The sequence below is a fragment of the Ambystoma mexicanum genome, chromosome 11 (genome assembly GCF_040938575.1).
Source record: "Ambystoma mexicanum isolate Mex_15411 chromosome 11, UKY_AmexF1_1, whole genome shotgun sequence".
NCBI classification, from domain to species: Eukaryota; Metazoa; Chordata; class Amphibia; order Caudata; family Ambystomatidae; genus Ambystoma; species Ambystoma mexicanum.
In genome coordinates, this window is record NC_090934.1 from 1,020,227,799 (window position 1) to 1,020,247,766 (window position 19,968).

Sequence of the window (19,968 nt, forward strand, 5' to 3'; positions counted from 1 at the left end):
CTAAAACAAAACAATGTGTAGGGATGTCAACCATAAACTAAACAGTTTTGAAAAACTGTGGCTTTGAAAAACCTTGCTCCACCAGGGCGACTCCTTACAATCCCGATAGTTATACGTGCAAGATTAAAAGTTTCAAAATCCGGTCAATGAAGTCGCAGGTCAACTGTATAAGGACGGTAAAAAGCCTAACCGTCCCATACGTTGAAGAAATTAATTAATGAAAATACAGGACTCTGCGCCAACAACTCAAGTTGAGTTAAATCTTAGATTATGCTTTATTGATCATCCATGACCATTGAGCCCATAATTGATAACATGTTTCGGCTCCACTGAGCCTTTTTCAAATCCGGGCTACCCATAATTGTAATATAGGACATACAATATATCATAGTCAAAAAACAATTTGTATGAACGACATCATAAAGTATAACATAATACCAGTTTTCAAATATCGTGACCACAAAATATGCATAATAACATGAAAGAAATTAGACAGAAAAACAAGGATGGGCAAAAGGGAAGGGTTCATGGGTGTAGAAAAATAGGCAAACATATCATAATACATTGTTATGTTTGAGTAAACAGAAAAAGAGCACAAAAAACAGAAACAAAAACACAAACAAAAAGAAAAAAGAACCCATTAGTAATCATTATTCTTCAATTCATTGAATAATATAACCAAATTCTGCAATGGTCCCTTGAGACAAACTGACAACTTGGTGGATGTCCTTACCCGAAATTTGATGTAACCAGTTCTTATGACTATTTGTCCATGTAGTAGTAACGGGGTGCAATCCCCAATATCAATCTAAACAAAAAATGTAAGTAGCGAAGGTAAATAAAACTGATTGTCCAATTTAGAATATACATTAATTGTGTATATCAAGGTTGCCTGTGGCAACTAGGCATTTTCATGAGAATAAATCCCGCCCTTCACCAAACGGGCAAAACAACTCTTCTTAATGGTCACAGGCCATTTCTGCCTTATTCAAAACAATTCATTATAAGTTCCGTAGTGAAGACAATTGTAATTAACCATCATTACGTGAAATGATGACGCATTTCCAATTATAGAACACGTATATCTAGTACGGAAAGCACAACATATAGCTTATTTTGTTGCTACTCGTCAAGTACCATTAAAGCTAAATCTCATTGAAAAGTAAACCATGAGATAAGCGGTCCTCTCTTACCAGTTCCTGGGACACAAACAGTCACACGCGTCGGCAGGTAAGCCGAACGCTTACCAGGTATGCCTTCTTATACTAGGCGTCATCACTGTGCGCGGTTACCACGGCGACGCAAGGACAAGCGTCGTCATTGAAAACCGCATTCTATCCCCCAGCATTCTACAAATTACATATGCTATATAATTCAAAATATTTGAATAAAGCCTGAGAAACTAACAAAGCATGTATACGCTTCTCCTGACCCAATTTATATTTGTTGAATACTTAAATGGTTACTATCACAGTAATGTATAATCACGGGCACTAATGCACCTAACTACAAAAGGTTGGTGAGCATTACACGCAACATTCAAATAAAATACTGAGCTACCAATTATGATGGGGTATCCCTTTAACAACACCCTGAAATACATGTAACCTCCTAATAAACAATGAGCCGTGTTCTAAATCAAGTATAACAATGAAAATTATTCGAGCTTGAGAAGCCAGATTGCAATGTACTACATCTCACAAGAATGAAACCATTTCATTATCTGTATTAAGTCCTGTATTTGTCGAATTGAAGTAACAAATTGCTCTTGCTTCCGCTTGTCGTAACGCCTTCACTCTGTCACCACCTCTTTTGTTCAAGGATACTTGTTTAAGACCAATGAATCTAATTTCCGATTTGAGATGTAGCTGATGTGTTTTTTGCCAATGTTCAGCTAACGGAAGTGATGGGTCTTGACTGCCAATTTTGGCTAAATGTTCACGGATACGGATTCTCAACTGTCTCTTGGTGCTACCAATATATAGTTTGTGGCAGACACAGATGATGCCATATACTACAAAAGTTGTTTTGCAATTAATTCCTTGTTTAATGATCCAACATTTTCCATTTTTATCTTCGAATTCCGTTGTTCTTTGGTATGCATATTTACATTGTGGACAGACTCCACATTTCCTGAAACCAGAATCTTTCTTGTGTAACCATGTACCTTGAGTAGTGCTCTCAATGTCCGGTAATAACGATGGACTAAGGATAGATTTAAGTGTATTTGCTCTTCTGAAGGTAATGCGTGGATGATCACTCACAAACTCACCAATATGACTGTCCAATTTAAGTAGGTACCAATGTTTGTTCAAAATTTTTCGTAATCTCTGGTGGTCTGAACAATATTGAGTGATAAAGCTAATCGGCATGTTAGCTTCCAAATTATTCCCTTGTCTCTGTCTCAAAGTATCCTGCTGCTGCATCAATTTGGTTCTCTTGTATGCTTTACTTATGTCTTTTTGGGCATATCCCCTCCTTCTAAAACGTCGTTGTAATAGATTACATTCCTCTTCAAATTTTAAGTTACTATTACAATTTCGTCTCGCTCTGATATATTCACCCAATGGTATATTGGTGATAGTTGGTCGAAAATGACAACTTTTAGCATGTAATATTGAGTTAACTTCAGTTGGTTTTCTGAATGTAGTTGTTTGTAGTACTTGATCTTCCAAATATATTGTCAAGTCCAGAAAATGTATCCGCTGTTTGTTGCATTCTCCAGTAAATTGAATATCAAAACAATTAAGATTTAACTTGTCCACAAATGCGTGAAATTCCTCTATGCTACTATCGACGATGCAAAAAACATCGTCGATGTACCTTGTCCAAAATTGGATTTTCTCAATGAAAAATGATTCAGTGTATATTGCTTTGTCTTCCAACATCCCCATGAAGATATTCGCCAATGCTGGGGCATATTTAGTACCCATAGCTACCCCCCTGGTCTGTTGGTATACCTTGTTGTCAAAGGTAAAGACATTGAGATCAAACGTGAGATGTAACATTTCTTTAATCATGTTCAAATGGTTGTAATACGAGGCTGACTCATGCCTGAAAGTGTAGTCAACTGCAATCATGGCCCATTTATGCTGAATAGACGTGTACAGTGCCTTCACATCTAGAGTCGCTAGAAGGAAGGTACTCTGCCAAGTAAAGTTTTTTAGTTTCCGTATAAGGCTGGTGGAATCTTGCAAATATGAATGAAGTGACATAGCCCTTGGTTTGAGTAATAGATCCAGATATTCCGAGATATTCTCTGTGACCCACCCAATCCCACTCATGATCGGGCGGCCCTCTGGTATCCTTTCATAGGGTTTATGTATTTTCGGTAAGAAGTACATTGTTGGAGTTACCGGTTCTTTTATCCATAAATAAGTGCGTTCATCATCCGTTATCAATCCTTTTCTATGCCAATTGAGTATGTGCGCTTCAACTTGCTCCAATGCTGATTTTCGAAAATCATCCGTTCTTAATTCATAGCACCCAGGGGTATTTAAATGTCTGGATGCCATTTCCAAATAATCCTCCCGATCCATTAGCACAATATTGCCTCCCTTGTCAGCCTCTTTAATTACTGTCCGTGAATCCAATTTAAGCGAAACAAGTGCTTTCCTTTCCGATTTAGTTAAATTGTTCTGAGTAATCCAATTCTTATGTTTTTTACAATTAAGATTATATAGATCTCGTGAAACTGCTTGTTGAAAAGTGTCAATGACGTTGTCAGATGCCAACTGTGGCATGAATTTTGAACGTACTTTAAGTTCCTTTGTGGTAAGGGTATCAGATTTTATATTGAGTTCATCTAATAAGTGAAATACATGATATTGATCACCTTCGGTCAATGAACGCAATGTATATGTATCTTCAATATCCTGGATCGACTTATCACTGATAAGTATGCTAGCCTCTTCAGGTTGAAAATCACCCGGTGCTTTGGTTGCAAAAAAGAAGCGTATACATGCTTTGTTAGTTTCTCAGGCTTTATTCAAATATTTTGAATTATATAGCATATGTAATTTGTAGAATGCTGGGGGATAGAATGCGGTTTTCAATGACGACGCTTGTCCTTGCGTCGCCGTGGTAACCGCGCACAGTGATGACGCCTAGTATAAGAAGGCATACCTGGTAAGCGTTCGGCTTACCTGCCGACGCGTGTGACTGTTTGTGTCCCAGGAACTGGTAAGAGAGGACCGCTTATCTCATGGTTTACTTTTCAATGAGATTTAGCTTTAATGGTACTTGACGAGTAGCAACAAAATAAGCTATATGTTGTGCTTTCCGTACTTGATATACGTGTTCTATAATTGGAAATGCGTCATCATTTCACGTAATGATGGTTAATTACAATTGTCTTCACTACGGAACTTATAATGAATTGTTTTGAATAAGGCAGAAATGGCCTGTGACCATTAAGAAGAGTTGTTTTGCCCGTTTGGTGAAGGGCGGGATTTATTCTCATGAAAATGCCTAGTTGCCACAGGCAACCTTGATATACACAATTAATGTATATTCTAAATTGGACAATCAGTTTTATTTACCTTCGCTACTTACATTTTTTGTTTAGATTGATATTGGGGATTGCACCCCGTTACTACTACATGGACAAATAGTCATAAGAACTGGTTACATCAAATTTCGGGTAAGGACATCCACCAAGTTGTCAGTTTGTCTCAAGGGACCATTGCAGAATTTGGTTATATTATTCAATGAATTGAAGAATAATGATTACTAATGGGTTCTTTTTTCTTTTTGTTTGTGTTTTTGTTTCTGTTTTTTGTGCTCTTTTTCTGTTTACTCAAACATAACAATGTATTATGATATGTTTGCCTATTTTTCTACACCCATGAACCCTTCCCTTTTGCCCATCCTTGTTTTTCTGTCTAATTTCTTTCATGTTATTATGCATATTTTGTGGTCACGATATTTGAAAACTGGTATTATGTTATACTTTATGATGTCGTTCATACAAATTGTTTTTTGACTATGATATATTGTATGTCCTATATTACAATTATGGGTAGCCCGGATTTGAAAAAGGCTCAGTGGAGCCGAAACATGTTATCAATTATGGGCTCAATGGTCATGGATGATCAATAAAGCATAATCTAAGATTTAACTCAACTTGAGTTGTTGGCGCAGAGTCCTGTATTTTCATTAATTAATTTCATAAACTAAACAGTCTTCCAAAAGTAAAGTTCTGAGCTATTTCCAGCTCAGGCTTATTCTTCAGCTTCTTTTCCCCCAAATGTCAATAAGTTCCTTATAATGTTCAAGTTACCTTCGTGTGGACTTGAAGTAATAAAGTTCCATATTTTTATACAGGTCAGGATACCCTTCCTCAAGTTCCATATAGTTCCAAGACAACACGTCTCAGGGTTCCCTTCCCCAAGTTAAATATTAAAGGATGACACAAAAAGAAGTATCTTGAGGTTTTTTTCTTTAGACTGTATTTCAACAATTCTTTGCAATTCAAAGTTGTCTTCACCAAACCCTGTATGCACTAATGATAGCTTTCCGTTTTAACACAACAGCAAGCTTCCTTGTTGGCATGTATGGTTCTCTGGTCTTGGCGCAGTTGCTAGACTACATGGTCCACCCATTGCAGGTCACGCAACCAGGAACCTTGCATTCACTTTCAAAAGTTCTTTATTCAACAAGTAGTAGTCCTCTGGTATAGGCACAGTTGTTGGATTGCACGATCCACCCATTACATGTCACGCAACCAGGAACTTCCAGTTCTCCTTGAGTATTTCAATATTCAGCCAAACAAGTGGTGTCTTAACTTTGACTCCAACTTTGCACTCAGTCTTTTATTCAATGCAGTTTCCAGTTTGCTTGTTTAATATTAAAAGATGTGTTCTTTCATATAACTCAATGTTCAAAATGAATAGTCTTGATCTTACCTTTCACTTTGATATTCAATAGGCGTAGGTTTTACTTATTTCGGTATTCAATAAATGCAACTTTGCTAGTTTCATTCAATTCAGGGTTCAATAAGAGCAACATTGCTTGTTTCATTCAATTCAGTGTTCAATAAGTGCAACTTTGCCGGTTTCATTCAATTCAGTATTCAATAAGTGCAACTGTGCCTGTTTCATTCAGTTCAGTATTCAATAAGTGCAACTTTGTTTGTTTCATTCATTTCAGTATTCAATAAGGGAAACTTTGCCAGTTTTGTTCAATTCGGTATTCAATAAGGGCACCTTTGCCGGTTTTGTTCAATTCGGCATTCAATAAAGGCAGCTTTGCTGGTTTTGTTCAATCCAGTATTCAATAAGGGCAAATTTGCTGGTTTTGTTCAATTCGGTATTCAATAAGGGCAACTTTGCTGGTTTTTGGCGACCGCTATACTATTCGCAGTCCCTTGGAGTGATCGGGTGCTTATTGTGTCTCCGACACTTACCCAGTCCTGGCAGCTCCTCTCTGGGTGGCTTTGCCCAGAGGCGTCCAGCACTCAATGGCTCTCATGAACAGCTTCGCCTCTGGAAACCTTACAATGTCTGCTGCCTGCCTTCCCTTCTGAGGTATTTCCTTCCTGCAGAGTCCCACCAGCAGGACTCCCAGAATCTTGATAGGGGTCTTGGCATCCCAGCTTCTTGCGTTCCCACACAGCTCATTCTGCTGTGTCTTCCTGTTCCCCTGTTTCTCTGTGTGTCCCTCCAGTCCACCACTTATACACCTGTGGTCCTTTAATGGGTTGCAGGTGTCTTTCATTAATTAAGGCTGCCTGGCTCTGATTATAAGGACATGCCTGACCTTGATTCATCTTCTTCGCCCCAGTACCAAAGTGGTGAGACTAAGTGGTGTCTATTTCTCTCAGTTGCTTCTTCTTCGTCTCAGTACTAGGATGGGGATAATATGTAACGTTCATAACCTTAAGTTGTTTCTTCCTCCTCTCGGTATTGGAGTGGGGAAAGTATGTAATGTTCCTAACTCTCAGATGTGTCTTTCTCATCTCAGTACCGTTAGATACCCCAAGAGGGAAATAAAGGGGAACTGCCTTACAATGACCCAAAAAGGTTGGGAAGTGTTAGGCTGATTGTCATGTAGATAAGAGGGTTGCTGTGTTTTGTCCCAAGATACCTCATTCCCAATCCTTCTTTTCCTCTTTCTAATATGTCGGATGGATAATATCTCCTGATCTTCTCATGGACAAGGGAGCATGGCAACAATATCCCATAACTACCTCTGGGCTAGGGTGTTCTTCCTGAAAGGAGAATGTGGAATACTGTGTCTCACCTAAGTGCATCCCACCTCCAATCCCCAAGGACCCTCGACCAGGTGATCCTCCCTCGTGTCCACCCCAAGGGTTGGGATCCGAAATTGATGGACCTTCCCTGGCCAACTGTATAGAGGGTCCAAGGGGAGTAGATGTGAGGACGCCCTCGGGTTTCTCACAGGTTTTAAGAGAAACACGCTAAACCTAAATGTCTTTGTACACTTGAATAAAAAATGCAACAAATGCAAAAACAATTATCCTTTCGTAGAAAATATATCTTATTAAAGCCTGAAAATCCTTTATACTTTACAATACAGTAAGGACACAAGTCCTAAAATAATAGGGACCTACTAACAAAGAATCTGCAATAACCCCACAGGAAGTGACATCAGAGGACACAAAGGGACAGCACTGCCACCCCTTTTTATTAAATGGATGTGCTACTGGTCCCTTGGGATGCATTTAATGGAATGACAGCACTAAATGTGTTTTCATGTTGGTACAACCATAACCTAAACAACTACTCAGTACTTATTTTAAAACACATGTAGAGGCAGAGTTTAATAGTGATGTTCAGTTGGCATCTACTAATTTTAAAATCATAGCATTTTTATTTCTGTAAAATACTCGCACTGTTAATTTTCCCTTTATAAATGTTGCATGATTAGCTGAACAATTTATGCTTGACATGTGTTATTGCTGTAAATTCTCCTACTATCTCAAAGACAGATTTCTGAAGAGCCTGCAATATAGTCACTAACCTTTATTAGCACCTGAGGTGGGGGCAGTAACCAATCAGGTTGCTCGCAACGCAGGGTGAAACTACTACCGGTCTAACCCTGCCTTCCCGAGCAACCTGACGGCTGCTTCCACCGCCCGCCATCTTCCGTCCACCCTCCCTTCCCTTCTTCTTTTAATCACCCCGCCCCCCTCTTATCTTATTTCTGTGGCGGCAGCACCCGCTGCCACTGCTGCTGCCTCCTCCCGTTGTCCGCGCTGGCCAGCATGGAAATGGAAGAGTGGCTGTAAGCATCCCATTCATTCAAACAAAATACAATGCTCTCAGCACCCCGGGTCACCAGATTGGCAACCCATGGTGCTAATAGCATTCATACTCTCTCCGGCGTGCCGGATCGGGTGTTATCGGCCTGGGGACCCTCGTTAAAAGCCCTCGCTACGCTGAGGCCTTTAACTCGGGCCCTCGGCCAATAACACCTAATCTGGCCCTCCGGATTCGGTATTAATGCTTAAGTCATTGCTTGTTACAGGCATGCAGCTTGTTGTTATGCCTATTGTGGTTAAATGTGTAGTTTACCATAAATAAAAAATGTTTGTATGTCTTCGTAACAAGAAGACATCGTGGGCATGACAGCCTTGGGAACCTTATTATTCATTCAGCTGTTCCCCTTGAGTGCGGATAAATATGAAAGAAACCTATGCCTTTGTGGGGTTTTCAATTTGATGTGTGGATGTGTGCGTCCTATTGCTAATGACTACTCCTAAGGAAAATCTAGGCGGTGTCAGAAAAAAGATTAAACCGGGCCCCACAATAAATCTCTAATTTCAACAAATGTTCTGTGTCCATGGCAACCAATGCTAATGTATATGGTGCATGTGCAAAGACAAGAGGCCTTCCTGAAAGCAAACCATGGCAAGAAGTGAAAGGAAACCATGGCAGGATGGAACGCAAGTGAAGCCCAGCTTCAGCATGGTACCCTGCTGCTGGGGGTGCTTGGATCTGCCAGCTGTCCAGCTCATACCTCACAGCTGGGCCTCTACTCTGACAGAGTCTCCTTTGGTCAATTCTACACATTCGCTGCCTCTCACTATACAAATTGCCAAAGTCCCACACATGCCTGTCAAAACGGCCCATCCACTGTCATGGTATTGCCTGCATTGCCAGCCGCCAGGCTGGACATATGTGACCCGCACACAACCAAAGTAAAACCTAATAGTTGATTCCACGGCGTTAGTCAATGCAGGTGCAATTCAGCAGTGTACAACTGTTTCCCGGATGTACACCACGCAATGGCTGCACTAGCAATTTGTAAGGTGAACCGACTGTCCCGTTTGTTGCCTTGCTGATGTGCGTTGCGCATGCGCACACCATTACTACTCATTTCATGGGCATGCTTTCCATATTTTTGTTGGACGACCTTGGCATTCGTTATTGTGGTATACTAACAAGCTAGTAATGCGAGAGGTACAGGCAATATGTCCAGGTGGCTAGACTTGAAGGAGTACATCCTATCAGTGAACTGGGCACAGAATACTAATACATGATTAGAAGAATTGCCGGGCCTGCGTGGTAGTATTGTAAGGACATGTTGGTAATAACTGTTTGCAAGTGTTAGTCTTCCCTTTCAGTGATTTGATGCACTAAATGAGCTCTGCGCTGTGCAATAAGGCCATATGTGTGCTGCAGCAGATAAGTCCGCCTGTGAATGCATCAGTGATAGACATTGAATAACAAAATGGCGTTGACAGTTGGACTGCACATATTACAGTTTAGAAAGGAGCATTGGCGTCCCCTCTACATGCATTTATGCTACTGTCATGTGTCCGCCAGACCCTCCAAGTGCTCCAAGTATTAATGTATTACTCCTCAAGCCGAGCATAGGAAGACACAAGAACCTTCACTGGCCCAAGTGACGCCCAGCCGAGGGTGCCATATTTATGCAATACTCTATAAGGGTTTGTGCAGACGGCATGTCTTCTGTATTCGAAGCTGATAGATTACCACAGGTAATCCAGTCATGAGTGTTCCTAAAGGTCGCAAATGCTATTCGCCATCAGAACTCCAACTGCACCTTCTGCCCGTTTGGTCAGTTTCCATCTCACCCTCGAACAGGTCAGACAGACCAGCCAGACAAGCACTTGCTGGGGCAGTCTCTTTTGCATCTGCAGGTCAGAGTGTCACACCTAAGCAGGCAGGGCTCAGACCCATCTTCCCAGCTCGGCAGATACAGGAACACCTGTGATTTACAAGTCTATAAAACAGCTAAAATAGGAGTGGAAAGCGCCATATAAAGAACAGGTTATTATAACACTGGGGAACATTCCACATCTTATTTTTTGGGCTACGGGATGCAGGAGGTTTGTATCACATGTCTGCCCTCCTCTTCACATACAGAGCAAGAAGTGGTGGAGGTATGATATGTGTGCTTGGATTAAGTGCATTTATAGAGACACCTGACCTCTGTGTGCATGGCTCTACTTCCTGACAGCCCTTCATCTCATCTTCCCCTTATTTTCCTTATCATCACAAGCCCAGAGGTTAACACAGCTGTCTACACCCTGAGCCCTCCTCCCGTCCATTCCTCTTCCTGCTCACACACAGCACGGCACGGCACAGCACTCTTACAGGAAGATAGTGCTGTAAAGTCCCAATCACATTTGGCACAAGTTTCTTCAGACTCACATAGACAGTAACAGAATGGCTGCTGTTTACCAAAACGTCCTCATTGGTTAACCCACGGCTACGCCTGCTAAATCACTTTTCACCCAGCTTTTAATGGTATGTCTTAACGAAAAATCCGATTTAGTTATAGCAGGTGTCAGTGGTGCCTGACCCTGGCATTTTAGCCTTGTGTAAGACCTTTAATCAAACACTTCTTTCTACCCACTCTTTCTCCTTTTCACGTTCACTGTTTCATCTTAATACTCTTTTGCTTTGTATTTATTTATTTATTTGTTTGTTTATTTATTCATTTGTACAGTGCACCAAACCTGAAGGTATCTGGGCGCATAACTTGATGAGTAACCTTTATGTTACTCTTCTCTCTGCTCATCTTCCGTTTTCCCTGTAGATGTGATTTTTTTTAAAGTAACACACCTGGAAGGAGAATGCAGATTCGAGAGTCGTGAGTCCGTCCAGCAATGAACTGCTGAAGGGTCTTCATTTTCCGTCTATCCCGTGCAGGATTCGTTCTACTAGTCCACAGTGTGCAATATGAACCACAACCAATTTTGGTGTTTACTGGAATTGCTTTATTGCTTTAAATAGGTGTCTGTTTCCCAGTGCGTTAAGTGGGATTAGAAATCAAGGAGGGTGCTCTCCTTAGGGGGCATGGCCTAAGGCCACAACCCCTAAGAAGAGCCCCCCCTAGCCTAAGTTTGGCGGGTGCTGGTAAAAGAAGTAGAGATGGCGCGCACTGGCATGATTACCTTTGAGCCGGTGGTAGGCAACACTTTAACCACTGGCTTCTTGAATGAAAGGTCACCCTGCTGCTGTCTCTGTACTCAGAAACAGGAGGGCTGGACTGCCCAGCTCTCCTTTTGTTTTTTAGTTGTCATCAAGCAGCATGAAGCCCCATGGATACACGGAGCACCATCAGTGGCGTAGCTTAAAATTTGGGGTGGTCACCTGCAAGCCATGCTGAGGGACCCCCTGTCTAAGTTCCTTAACAAAGGACAGGCTGTCACACCCCAGATCACCAGGTGTGCGCAATACCATGATGATGATGCTGCTGCAGGGTCGTGCACTACTACTCCAGGTAAAAGAAGTAAATATGTTTTTTAATCAAAGTAAAATGTTTAACATAGCGTAGAAAGAAGGGGGCAGTGCCTGGTCCGCAAATATACCAGCCACCAGTGGCGGTTGGTGAGTTATTTTATTGGAGGGAATAAATATTTGCCACAAGTATGTGATTGTGACCGAACGAAGCAAGGGAGCCCGAACTAACGAAAATGGGTTTGGGGGGATTCGTCCCCCTCCCCTAAGAAAATGTTTTGAATAATGGGTTAAAATGGTGCACTACACAGCACACTTTCGGTGAGAAATTGGGTAAAAGGCCAGAACATTTGCAATTGTTTTTTTAGGATGTAGGGTAACTCATGGAAAAAATGCAAGTCACCAAAAGTGCACAGGCACATTTACCAATGCATTGCCATGCCGGTCCCTGCAATATATGCCAGTATAAAAAACATTTTCATGCTGGATGTGCCCATCCAGTTCCATGCTGGCTCCAACAACATATGCTAGTATTGTCAAATAAGAACATATTCCTGTTTGCTTTGAGTTGTTTTTTTATAGTATCATTACTGGCACTAGGCGCAAAGCTGGCTTTGCCAATATATGCCAGTACTCCTATGTAAGAACATACTCCCATTGGTTTGGCCATTAAAAGTGACATGTCACAATACGAAAACATGTCCAAACTGGTTCCAATGTAAACCAGTCTAGACCCATAAGAACGCTTATCATGCTTGCTTCATCATAGATGCTCATTTCATGAAAAGTCATGCTACAGCAAGAAATAGATAGGCAGCTACACCAAAATGTCAGTCTAGCCAGGTAATGACACACATGAACTTGGCTTCTCTCTCTCTCTCTCTCTCTCTCTCTCTCTCTCTCTCTCTCTCTCTCTCTCTCTCTCTCTCTCTCTCTCTCTCTCTCTCTCTCTCTCTCTCACACACACACACTCACTCTCACACTCTCATACTCTCATTCCTACTCACTCACCCACCAATAAACCATTCACATCCACTCGCACTGCATTCTCCACACAGGAACACACACACCCAGAAAATTCAAACACACACTATTACATTCCCAGTAATTCACCCACCACTCAGTGACCCATACACCTTCTCTCACGTCCCCTCACACTGCATTCTCCACACAGGCACAGACCCACCCAGAACATTCAAAACACACACTATCACATTCATACTCATTCACCCACCAGTCACCCACACAAAACTTCTCTTACATCCACTCACACTGCATTCTACACACACCCAGAACACTTAAACACACATTATTAGATTCCTACTCAACTAGTCATTCCCCCATAAACCTTCTCTCACATCCACTCACACACCATTCTCCATACAGGCATGCACCCACCCACCCAAAACATTCAAACACAAACTATCACATTCCCACTAATTCACCCATCACTCACTGACCCCTACACGTTTTCTCACATCTCACACGTTTTCTCACATCCCCTCATACGGCATTCTTCACACAGACCCACCCAGAACATACAAAACACACACTATCACATTCATACTCATTCACCCACCAGTCACTCGCACATAAACCTTCTCTTACATCCACTCACATTGTATTCTCTACACAGGCATGCACCCACCAACCCAGAACATTTAAACACAAACTACCACATTCATACTCATTCACCCACCAGTCACTTACACATACACCTTCTCTTAGATCCACATTCACTGCATTCTCCACACAGAAGAAAAACCTTCTTACCTGTTTGTTCAGCTTTGGTCCGTCACTCCAGGCCATCCTTGACTCCCCCATGCTGCTCACAAACAGGTTCCAGGAACATGAGAGAGCTTTCTGGTTGCTGTATATGAGCAGCGAAGAAGTCAGAGGAGAAGGAGTCGGAGCTGAACGTGGAATGTGACACTTGCCACATGACACAGTCAGCACCAACCCCTCCTGAGTGCATCCATCTCGCGCTGCAAGCCCCATCCCATCCTCCTCCCTGATGGGTGAGGAATGGACCCCACCACACTGTGTGTGTGGTGGGGCGTTGCGCACCGCAGGGCTCTGGAGGCCCCCGATACTCCAGTGAGCACTGCGCTCCATGCTGCCCCGTGACGGGGCGAGATTTATGGCATGATATATGCGATGTGAATGAATTCCCTGAGCACACACGCAGTGATGTCTGGAGGGAGGGATACACCTTAATCTCGTTGTTTCTGTCAACATAAATACACTGGAGTGTTCTTTGGGCATGATTACTGCATCCGTTAGACAAGTTTAGAAATGCCAGTGCTCAGCCTCGCCACCAAAATATCTGCCGGGGCTGAGCACTGCCAAACACTGGCACAAATTAAGCACTGCAGGGAAGTCGAGAAATCCGGAGGCATACCGAGTATAATGAAGAGAAGCATCTTACTCGTCCCAGTGGGGACTTAATGTTAAAATTGCCAGTGAAGAGTGAAGAACTATATGAGAGCACTTATACTCGTCTCAGTAAAGATGGAATAACAGAGCAAGTTAAGAATCATTATTCGAACATACATTCTCATCTCAGTAAAGACCGAAGAACAGAGCAAGTTGAGAATCATTACTGAAACCTTCATGCTCATCCCAGTAAAACCAAAGAAGTAGAGAAACTTAAGAATCATTACTGAAACATCCATACTCATCCCAGTAAGAGCAAAGAAGCAGAGAAACTTAATAATCATTACTGGAACATTAATACTCATCCAAGTAAGACCAGGAATCATTACTGGGGCACTTAAACTCATCCAAGTAAGAGTAAAGAGGTCGAGAACAACGAGAATCATTACTGGATCACTCATCGTCCCAGTAAGACTAAAGTTCTGGAGGAGAGTAAAACTAGAATCCCTGTAAGACCAAAGAGTTGGAAAGAGGAGGTAATTGTTACTGGAACCCTCTTACTCATGACAGTAAGAGAAGTGGGAATCGTTAATGGAACTCTCCTACTCGTCCCAGTAACTACCATGTGTAGGAGGAGAGTGATAATCATTCTGGGAACAGACCAACTTGGCCCAGCCGAATAAAAGAGTGGACAATGAAAAGAGAAAGAGTCTCAAGTTTAACAAACAAGAAAATAGAGAAGAAGAATCTTGAGGCAAGGAAACAAAATGTAAAGGACAGTGTTGTGAAAAGTTAGAAGCCCAATATCTGAACTATACAACTTGATCAAAGTAGTTACCAAGAACTATCTGCAAATACATTACTAAACTGAAAAGCAGACCACAGTAGAAAGGAGTAATTCTCCTGTGCCTAAGTTGTTTTGATAGTGGCATGGATCGGTTAGATTTGTTTTGGACAGAGGACGATTCTATGTTTTGGACTCGATGACTGACAAGCACCCTAGTATTAGGTAGGGAAAACCCATAGTTTAGGGAAAGTTAGGAGTTTTGCATTTTTCTTTAATAAACACATATTCCAAAATGGAAGAACAAGTCCTTGCCCTTCTTCTGACCCACCACATTTGTCATTCCTGTATCAGTAGATTCTGTCCTCGTTCTGCACAGGGAGTAGGTGCTTGAGAACTTTCCTTTTCCTTTTTATGTTTTCTTATTTTGTTCACGTCCATGTGGCTACTCACGTCAGGCGGTGTTACCGGACCTTTCGACTTCCGATACCTTGGGTAGGAGGAATTCCACCCTTAAGTGTATTGGTGTTTGCTTTCAACCATACAGATAGGACAAGGGATGAGGGAAAGCGGTGGGAGGTGGCTGATATTGCCTTAGCCCAGTCCTGAGTGAACAATCCCCTTGGTTTTCTTCCCTTACAGCCTGGGAGCGAATCACCTCCCACCTTTCCACTTGAGCCCCTAGCCGCCATGTATACTCTTATAACGCAGGCTGTATTCTCAGGGGGAAGTTTCCCTTGTATAGGCAGACCAGCTGTCACTGACACATTGCATGTTATCTGCAGCTGGTTCACGACAGGAAGGTACCAAAGTGGTTTTGCCCTCTGCTGAATTAGCAATACAGGAGATAGGCTTACAAAGTTCAGAGGGCCAGGTATCTAGAATTAGAGTGCCCAGACCAGGTTGTGGAGACAATCCTTAATTCTAAGAGACCAGCCACAATTAAGGCACATCAGTGGCATTAGGTTAATTTTATTTCATGGTGCAGTAGGCATGGTATATCGCCATTGCATTATGGGGTAGCAGCAATATAGTAGTTTCGTCAGGATGGATTTTTAGAAAGGGTACGCTGTTTCTTCCATAAGGGAATAGTGGCAATGAAGGCTCTAAAAGGCAACAGGGAAAGGAAAATGGAAAGGGAGACCCTATTGGGAAGGTTACTTCGAAGGTTTGTCAACATCCAGATCCAGACCACACGGGGGATCTACCCTGGAAACTATTATTGGGTTCAAAGGACCTCATCACGAGTTGGGCGGTATCCTGGCGGTAAATCCACCGGGATACCACCCAACGCAAATAGCATTACCGGAACTTGGTCCAGCACTATTAGCGCCAGATCCCAAGTTGCGTGAACGCGGTAAAACCCCATTTATTTTTAGTCCACAGGACTCTATGGGGAATTTTCGGCATGTGTTGTGGTAATGCGCCAATGGGCAGAAAGTCATCACATTCACCAACAGCTAAAAGCTGGAGGTGAATGCTCCAGAGTGCACCCAAACACAGGATTGGGCAGAACGGTAATGTAGCGATTATAGCGATACTGCTGCATTTTTACTACTCTGCCCAACCCGTGATGAGGCCCAAAGTCTCTTCAGATGGCACCGTTTGCACCCTTGAGTCCATAGACATCAAATTCCTGTTTCTAAAGACTGCATTTTAACTGTTGTAACATCAGCATGTTGGTTGGGGGAAATTGGGACCCTGCTTTGTAGATCTCCATTCCTTACGGTGCAACCCAAGGCTATAATTCTGAGATGTGATCCTATGTTTATACTGAAGGTGGCATCAAAATGTCATAGGGCATAAAATGAAAGTCTGCATACTTTCTGTCAAGATCCTAAGTCACCAGAGGAAAGGGCATCACACTAAATAGACGTGAGGAGAAGAGTCCTGAAATATGTGCATAGGACTGAGGAAAATTGGACTGTCTTTTGGTGACCTATATGGCATCGGGGGCTGGAAGGAAGGCCTCAGTAATGATAATCAGTCGATGGATCATAGTGGTCATCTCCATGGCATATGAGACATCTGGGTTGCCTTTGCCAGGACATATACAAGGCAAGTCAATCAGTGGAATGGCAGTCTTTTGGACAGAGGTCATGGGGTGGTGTCAATGCAGGGAATTTGCAGGGCAACAAAATGGCATGACCCTAATACGTTCACTAAGCTTTATATTTTGTAGTTGTATTTTATTTGATTTATGCAAAGCTTTCGCCAAAGCGCTGCATATCATATTTATGATAGTACATATTTCATGAAGCTGACAAAAGAAAATGTACAGTCAGAGTTAAGAATAACGTTTTTCAGACGAGAGGGAAAAAGATAAAGAAAAGGATCCGATATCTAGAGGGAGTGAGTGAGTCCCAGTGGTTTGGGACAAGGAGTGAAACAGAATGGAAGCGAGATTGGACATGGGAGTTTTATGGACAGAGAGTAGGAGCTGGCATTCAGGACAAAGGGAATGGGGAGCAATATAGAATGAGAGCAGACAAGAGAGCTAGGGAGGGGCCTGGCTGTGAGTACATTTAAAAACAATACAGAGAAAATGGAAGAGTGAACAATTTTCAAAGGATTTCCAGGAAAGAGAACATAAAGATGCCGAAATCGGGGGAGCAGGGTGAGCGAACACAGACGGTGTGAATGGTTGAGTTGAAGATAGACTGCAGAGGGGCAAGGAGGTAGGTAGCTAAGCCGATAAAAGAGAACAGCTGTCAAGAGTTGAGAAATCAAAATGAAAGCTAAGTAATGTAATGGCGTATAAGGTCACGTATGGGTGGGCTTCACGAACAATTAATATTTTAAATCTGCAGATACAGACTATGTTAGAAATGTGAGGAGCAAGGCACAGGGATGAGTCAAAGATAACACCTAATTCAGAAAGAGGGAAATTAAATAGAGGGATGAGGAAGATGTGAAGGAACAGAGCAACATAAAACACAGGATATTTATTTTTGAGCTATCTACGTGTTGAAAAATGTGAGTGCATCCAAGATTGGACTGCGGTGAGACAGGAAGACATAGTACCATGAAGAGATTCAGAAAGATGGAGAAAGAGACAACAACCCGTGAGTCTTAAGGCTAGCCCAAACAAAGAAATTATTGGAGATAGGTGAGAAGTGTGAAGAGAAAAAGGAGAGGTCCAGGATGGATCCTTGGGGAACACCATAACGTAAAGGTAGAGGGGGATTACAAATTGAACATTGGCAATCATGTGGATGGATCCTTTGGGTGGGGGTTCTCACAGCTAGCATGCATTGAAAAACTAGCATTGTGCTGGCAACCTCATCAGGTGCTGCTCTAGATACTCACCCCATTAGAGGAGGGTTGCTGCTCTAGGTGCCTGTCTCCTTCCTTGGTCCTGCCACACCTGTCCCTTCCCTGCACCCTCATGAGGCACCAGTGTGCCCATCTCCATCGTGGCACCCATGTGACTTGTCACATGCTCTACATTGCCCTTATCTTCCAGGTCTGTAGGGCATCTTCGCCTTGGGTGTCTGTATCAAACGACAGGCAATCTAAGGGTATTAACCTGCTTCCACTGTTCATCCCTGGTAAATTCAGCATTTTATTTCTCTCTTTACGTCCTCGTCCTCTCTGTATTATCAGCTGGCTCTTGACATGACACTTTCTAATGCTCCTCCTTCTCTTTTACAATGTTCCTTTTTACCTCCTTTCTCCCTTTTTATACCTCTATTTACCACAATGCTTCCCTCTATTCCTGTCCATGTCTCCTCAAGAGCATCTCACCCCTCCTTGTCCAGCTGTCATAATCCATCTAATCTTATTTACCCATTTCTTTCCTCTTCTCCTCTATCTCCAGTCTCAATTTGCCTCTGAAATGCTCACACTGCCTGTAAAAAAACACTCTCTTCTTGATCTTGTCTTTAGATTGAACCTTCATTTCCTCTGTCACACTGAAACCTGGATTACCTCTTCCAGTACTGTCGCTCCAGCTTGCTTCTTCTCCTCTGCCTCAAGCTCCCCACTGTGATAAATCCACTGTGAAGTGCACAGAGGATCTACAATCAGGCGCTGGCTCTGGCAATACCAGGATAAGCAGGGCAACAAAGGGTTAATTATATCTGTCAGCTGGAGGGAGTAATTGACAGGGCTCATAGCCAATCACTGGCAGAGATTCAAGTGTTGACCATTTTCTTGTTTTTGCTGGTTGCTAGGGAACGGAGGAGCTGGAGGAGAAAAACGACAGATATAGCTGGCCTTACTGAAAAGGTCCGGGGAGAAAACAAAGAAGACTGTTTTAACTTAAAAGAAGTAGAAGTTGAGCCGTTGCGCTTATGTTAAAATATGTTGCTGAAGTATATGGAGCGATCGACAATCGCTTTGTGATGCCAGTACTGAGGTCTTCACGCCGTGATCAGCGTGACGAGGTGAGAGGGAGACCGTCACGCTAATACAGAGAGGGGAGGAGGAGTGTGAGACGCGACGCCCTCTGTGAAACAAGTGCGGTGGGGAAATCCCTTCCGAAGCAAGCGATCCAAAGATCGTTCCAACGAAGGGGAGCGTAACATGATGTGAGGAACTCGCCGTTCCGTGGAGTGAAGACGAGAGGCAGAGCCGCTGAGTTTCGTATTACAACACCACTGAAGAGGCGGAACTCCCTTGTAGCATCCGGGTGTGTGCAACGGTGTCACCGAGGCTCATTCAACAGTCAGCTGGGGGGCGGAGCTTACTAGCCGCTGCCAAGTCAACGAAAGGGAGTGCGGCTGGAAGGCAGAAGCCTCAACGTACATGCAGCGTATCAAAGGGACTAGAGACTTGATGAAAAGAAACGCTGCAAGCCAGTCCCAAGGGTAAACATTAAAACGAATGAAGGTACGTGTGAGCCAGAGAGTGTTAAAGAGAAAGAGGAGTTTAAGTGTGAACACACGTGTATGTGTAAAGTGGATATTTTAAACGAAAAAGACTGTTCCCCATTGGAAGAATGTTTAATAATATATGGAGGAACTAGATTCTAAAAGGTGAAAGGAGAAGAAAAGGAAACTATTACATACTGTGATTAAAAGTTAAAGGCTGAAGAGATTACTAAATAAGGTGTTAAAGGAATAAGAAATTGCAGTCCAGAAAGAGAATAAAGCACCAGAGCTAGTTGATAGAAGCAGAGACTGTAAGATT

General features: G+C 42.6%; 2 long non-coding RNA genes across 3 annotated transcripts in view; one reads left to right on the forward strand and one right to left on the reverse strand.

The window, feature by feature from the left end:
• Positions 1–5,135, forward strand: part of LOC138504057 (uncharacterized) — a 73,172-nt gene extending 68,037 nt beyond the window's left edge. The window contains exons 2-3 of one of the 2 annotated variants that reach the window (XR_011279763.1): positions 4,568–4,642; positions 5,025–5,135. This is a non-coding gene — a long non-coding RNA (uncharacterized lncRNA). Of the gene's footprint in view, positions 1–4,567 lie in introns of both variants that reach the window. The other variant, XR_011279762.1, reaches the window with a different exon arrangement.
• LOC138504813 (uncharacterized) lies at positions 241–1,068 on the reverse strand. Its single transcript, XR_011279992.1, has 2 exons — positions 734–1,068; positions 241–351 (listed from the first exon to the last, which is right to left on the reverse strand). It is a non-coding gene; the product is annotated as an uncharacterized lncRNA (long non-coding RNA).
• Positions 5,136–19,968: the final 14,833 nt, after the last annotated feature.